The sequence below is a fragment of the Microtus ochrogaster genome, chromosome 16 (assembly GCF_000317375.1).
Source record: "Microtus ochrogaster isolate Prairie Vole_2 chromosome 16, MicOch1.0, whole genome shotgun sequence".
NCBI classification, from domain to species: domain Eukaryota; kingdom Metazoa; phylum Chordata; class Mammalia; order Rodentia; family Cricetidae; genus Microtus; species Microtus ochrogaster.
Genome location: NC_022018.1, coordinates 52,356,140 through 52,362,139, shown reverse-complemented (window position 1 = coordinate 52,362,139; position 6,000 = coordinate 52,356,140). Strand labels below are relative to the sequence as shown.

The 6,000-nt window shown below is 47.1% G+C and overlaps 1 protein-coding gene across 1 annotated transcript in view; it reads left to right on the top strand.

The window, feature by feature from the left end:
- Window positions 1-3,876: 3,876 nt before the first annotated feature.
- Phf2 (PHD finger protein 2) overlaps window positions 3,877-6,000 on the top strand; it is a 33,017-nt gene continuing 30,893 nt past the window's right edge. The window contains exon 1 of the mRNA XM_005355158.3: window positions 3,877-3,961. The gene's annotated coding sequence lies outside the window, so the exon portion shown is untranslated. The remainder of the gene's footprint in view (window positions 3,962-6,000) is intronic.

The window sequence follows — 6,000 nt, the reverse complement described above, 5'->3', positions numbered from 1 at the left end:
GAGAGAGAGAGAGAGAGAGAGAGAGAGAGAGAATAGACTTTCCTTATATCTTACAACCCTTGTCAAAAATAAATTGACCTCTGATATGTGGGTGTATTTCTGGGTCTAATTCTATTCTGCTTGTCTGTTTCTAGCTAGATGACAGTGGCATATTATTTGGTTACTATGGCTTTGTTGTGAGTTTTGAAGTTGTGAAGTGTATGTTCTCTTCATTTTTGTTTTTAAAGATTGCTTTGGTTATTTGGGATCCTTCACAATACCATATGAGTATAAAGTCAACTTTTACCCTTGTTTCATCAGTGTACAAATCTTGCCTGTGTTTGAGGGACATTTCCCCCAAATGGTTTATCCTTCTTGATGCTCATATAATTGATTTCTACATTTTCTATTTGATTACCTATTGCCAGTGTCCAGAAGTACTGTGCTGCATGTTGATCTTGCACCCTACAACTTTCCCTCTTATTTATTAGTGCTAGCATGTTTTATATAGAGGGTTTCCATGTGGTTTTCTGTATATTTAAGTATGTCATTTGCAAATAAAGATCATTTTACTTCTTTCGGTTAGTTAGAAGGCTTTTTATTTAATTTTGTCCCCTAATTATTTTGACTAGCAGCACTTCTAACATTGCATTGAGTAGAAGTGGCAGCTACAGACACCTGCCTCATTTCAGATCTTCTAGGGAAAGGCTTTTGGTTTTTCATCATTCCGTGTAATATTAGCTGTGAGTTTTTTATATTATATCTTTATCTTGCCGAGGAAGAGGAAGTTCTTTTCTATTCTTAGTCTCTCAGTCTCTCTCTCTCTCTCCTCTCTCTCTCTCTCTCTCTCTCTCTCTCTCTCTCTCTCTCTCTCTTTCTACACACATACACACACACATACACACACACAGACAAAGAGCCGGGTGTTGTGGCACATGTCTTTAATCCTACTACTTAAGAGGCAGAGGCAGGCAGATCTCTGAGTTCATGGCTAGCCTAGCCTACAAAGTCAGTTCTAGGACAGTCAGGACAGCCAGGGCTATGCAGAGAAACTGCCTCCCTCCCCCAAATAAAAATAAATGAAATTATGAATAGGTCTATCTTTTTCTGCATCAATTGAGGTACTCACATAGTTCTTCCTTGTGTCATAAGAGGTGAGAACACATTAGGGAAGATGGGGGTTGGGGAAGGACTGGGAAAGACCAGAACAGGAATGTGAGAGAGAAAGGGCCATGTGAACTGTGGGTGAGACTTGCACAATCCCTGCTGCTGTGTAACCTCCAGGGTGGGGCCTCAGGGCACACCTCTTTTTTGTAGTCAGATGTGATGTTCCAGCAATTGAAGTGTTGCTTTATTTCATGTGTTGAACTATCTTTACACTCCCGTGATAAGTCTTGCCTGACTGTGAACTATATACAGCCTCTTAGTGTGCTGCTGGACTTTACAATGTAGTTGGCGGAGGGTTTTTATACTGCTATTAATAAGAGATGTTGGTCTGGTTTTTTTTTTTATGCCTTTGTCTGGCTTTGGGATCAAGATATTATTGTTCTCATAAGAGGAATCAGGAGGGCTGGGGATAAATGACAGAATCCTTGTTTAACATATTTGAGGCCCTATATTCATTCCTAGCATGAAAAGAGGGGGTGGGTCAGAAATATTACTTTCTTTTCAATTTGTTTCTGAGAAGGATTGCTATTATTTTTTATAGAATTCACTAGCAGTGCTTCTGGGCTTTTCCTTTTTATTACTTTATTCATTTTGTGTGTGTCTGTGTGTCTGTGTACGCCCATGCTTGCACACAGGTGTGTATCAGGCATACATGTGAAGGTTGGGGGACAACTGGCAGGTGTCTGTTTCCTCCTTCCACCCTTTGGGTCCAGGGAATTGAAATAATGTTATCAGGCTTGGTGGTGAGCACCTTTACCCCCGGAGCCATCGTGCTGGTCTCTGGAGTTTTCTGAGGGAAGTTTTTGAGGAATGACACAATGTCTTATTACAGATGTTTTCATTTTCTCTGTTTCATCACTGTGTGTACATATGTGTTGTTGGGTGGCGGGAATCAATCCCAGCTTCAGATGTGCTCATCATGTGCTCTGCTGCTGAGTTACAACTCACTCTGCTGTTTTTGAATTGCTTGTTTGTAGTTTATGTGTTCCTAGGAATTTGTCCACTTCACCTCGGCTACCTAATTGTTGCTCTATAAATAAGTCTGGTTTCAGTAACCTTTCTTCATCTTGTCTGGTCAGTCTAGGTGAAAGCTTGTAAACTTTGGTCTGATTGACTCTTTCTGCTGTTACTCCCTCCCCAAGTCCATATTTAATGCCGGGTGTGGTGGCGTACACCTTTAATCCCAGTACTAGAGGCAAAGACAAGCAGATCTCTGAGTTCCAGGCCAGCCTGGTCTGTAGAGCGAGTCTAGGACAGCTAGGGCCACACAGAGAAGCCGTCTTGGAAAAACAACAACAACAAAGGTTCTCATTTGGGAAAACAAGCTCAGATTCAGAGATATGCTGCCCCTCGGTGGTGTTGGAGGGACACAAAAAGTCAGGAAAAGGATTGACAAAGGTCAACCTTGTTATCATTTCCCAGAAGCTGTTCACCTTGTTTTTGGAAATAGGGTCCCTAATTGGGACTGGAGCTCACTGATTAGGGTGGGTTATCTAGCCAGTGAGTCCCCTGGAGATGCCTGTCTGCATCTCTGCGATGCGGGATTGTAAGCATATGCCACCACATCCCGCTTTTCTTGCATCAGTTCTGGGGATCTGAACTCAGAACTTGGTGCTTGCCCAGCCAAACCCTTTCCTGACTAAGCCACCTCCTCAGCTCACCTTACATATTTTTAATAGGTATAAAATTTACAGTGGTTCCCTATGAGTCAAGACATCATGAGGCCATACTTTAAAAAAAAGACAAAAGAGCATATTTTAATTAAAAGTCATACTGAATACAGCTGCAACTGTATTGGACTTTTGATGACCTGTGGAGTTTGCCCCATGTAAAAATCATCTTCCTAGAGTACCCTGGTGACTTCCAGACAGTCCGTTCCCTTAGCCCTTCCTGGGTGGAGACTCCGTGGCTGACCCTCAGGAAATGCTTCTTTAAAATATGTCGGGTGGCTCTGTTTGTGTGTCTGCTCGCAGGAAGGTGTGTTGGTGTGTTTTCCAAGTCAGTGACTTTTCCATTTGGGGGATTCATCTGTTCCAACAGTCTGGCCACACAACTGGATTCTCACTGTCTTCTACTGGCCTCTCTTTACCTGTAACCAAAGAGTGGAAGGTGTCAGAACAGAGCAGCATGTTTTCATTGTGCTGCTTGTGATGGCAGAAGCCTGTTGGCCTTGTGGCTTGCATCCTCTGGTTCTGTCCTCATTCTAAGGGGCTTTTGGGCGACAATGATCAGTGCCAGTAGCTGCCTCCAGAGCAGGGTTCAGGCCCTGGAAGAACTGGGAGGGAAGAAGAAGGGACACACTGGTCACTGTCCCTCAACCTTGCCCTGACCTCCTGAAGCTGAGTGGGGCAAATTGTTGAGGTGTAGCTCAAGGTTCTCCTGTCTTCCCAGATGAGTTCTGTTTCCTAGCTTCCATAAGGGGCTGTGCCACTGGTCCCTAACACCCCCTCGCCTTCCCAGGGTGATGATGGAGGTGGTCCTCACTGAGGCATAGTGCTGGGTCCTCATAGTGAGCACCTGCAGCTGCGTGTGGATCCCACTGCAGATTCGTGTTTGAGGAGGGCAGCTCTGCAGCCCTTCCGCCCCTCCCCATCTAAGGACAACTGTTGCACAAAGCTCCACTGACCTCAGTCCCCAGCAGTGAGCAGGGGCTACCCCTGAGCTTATGGATGGAAGGCTGAGGGAGACTGACCGTGAAAGGAATAATGATCTGTCTCCTCCCGTTTCAGCTGTGTTGGGGTGGAAGAGGAGGAGGCACCAGATATCGACATTTATCATTGTCCGAACTGCGAGAAAACCCATGGCAAGTCCACGCGTAAGTACCTCAGCCTATCAAGGTCACAGCCCAGTGGCTCTGGTGCTGGGGACCCCTCCAGCTTAGCTGACTGCTTTCTGATTGATTCTTGCTCTCAGAGGCAGCCACACAGACTCCACCATCACCAAGGCCTTGCAAGGGCCACACCTAGCACCTATAGACTACCCCATGTTAAGTGTGGGCTTGGGGCTCAGGTGATAAAAGAGGTATTCAGGGTCCCCAGCTTCACCAAGCCAACACATGTGTATGTTTGTGAATGGCTCTGCTATCCATCCTCTAGGAGCTCAGCTTACCCCACCCAACATCCCACAGTGCCTGTTGCTGTGTATCCGATGTTTCTCCTTTCTACCCTTGTTCTCTGAGCCTTGCTGTGCAGCAGGTGCTAAGGGAATACCCAAGATGTAGGCTCAGCTCATATTGTGCAATTTCATCCAAGTAGGCTTTGAATTCCAAGGCTGAGCCCTAGTTATAAGTAGGGAGTGGACCTGTGGCCTGTAGAAACACAGGGACTGACGTGTGTGTGTGTGTGTGTGTGTGTGTGTGTGTGTGTGTGTGTGTGTGTATAGTGAGTATCTACCTTACCTTTGTCCTCAGGGCTCCTGCCTATGTTGGTGTTAGAAATACTTGCATACACTGCAGGTAGACACTCTGGCTGTTTCACTGCTCACATGCCATGCCCAAGGCTGGATTGGTTGAGCTGGGGGATTAGAATGGGTCACAGGGGACTGTGTCCAACTCCCTTCATAGTCACTGCATCGCTCCCCTTTCAGGAGACCCTCACCCAGGTACTCAGTGCAAGCCGAGAGACCATATCCCTGCCTCTGTGAGTTAAGTGCTGTAAATACAGAGAGATGAAGAGAGAGATGCAGACAGTGGGGTAGGAGCAGTGAGGTGGGGATACAGTCAATGGGAAAGACACAGGCAACTCAGGAAGTGGGAAGGGACTCCAGTACCAGAGTACTCAGCTAACCGTGGAATACAGGCAATGGGGACTGGGAAATGGAGGGTCCACACTCCTGTTCAGTGAGCCAAGGCCTATCTGAGACTCTGGGAACATTGGAGCCCGGCCTAACTCCTGGTGAGGCTGGTGCTAGGTGGGTGGGATCTTCCTGTTCCTGGGCTCTGTCTGCTGTCTCTTGGCTCTTCTAGGGTCTGACTCTAGAGTGCACATTGCTGGATAATGGGGCAGCTCTGGTTTCTGGTTGTACTCAGCATCTGCCAGTTCAGGACTCCTAAGGTACCTTCCAGACCTCCCCAGACACACTTGTGCTCCGAGTGTCTCTAAGTCACTGACAATAAGGACAGGAAGGAGTGTTCTCACTCTCCTGGCACCTTGTTAAGCTCAGGGTCTTCTTTACCTTTATATAAGAAATGAGACAGATATGGAGAGCTTCCACTGGGACCCAGAGCTGTCCTGTGGGGTCTGGGAGGTGGGGTCACTGCAGAGCAGGGTTGGATCAAAAGATACCAGCAGGCATGTTCTTAAAGAGGGGTGGGGTAAGGCTGTGTGTGCTCATCCCAGAGTCCCTAGTGAAGGTGATCTGGAAGATGTTAGGGTCTCCCTGAATGGTTCATGGTGTCTCAGGGAGTCATTTCTAAGAGACTCTAGATTGTGGAGAGGAAGAAGTTGGAAAATGGGGTTGAGCCTCTTTCAGCAGTCATGAATGTTTGAAGGGGTCCTGACATGGGGACCCTTGCTGAGTCTGCTCAGGGTAGAACGTAGGTGTGGTGTGGGACTGAGTGTTGATGAGTGTTGCATCAGTGACGAACAGCTTGATTCTTTTGGTGCTGTCAGGCATCCTCACGGTGTCAACCACCTACCCACTGAGAAAGGCATGTGCACTGCCTCACCAAGACTCAGTCCCTGGGCTTGACTGCAGTTTGAGCAGAGGCTCCACAGTCAACCATGGCCCAGGTACCAGCTCCAGTTCCCATCCCTACCACCAGCTCCCAGGGAGTGACATGCACATAAGGTGCCTGCAGTTTTACCTGCATGCCTACCTGCATGTTTGTTTGTCACTTTTTGCCACAGGCTGGGT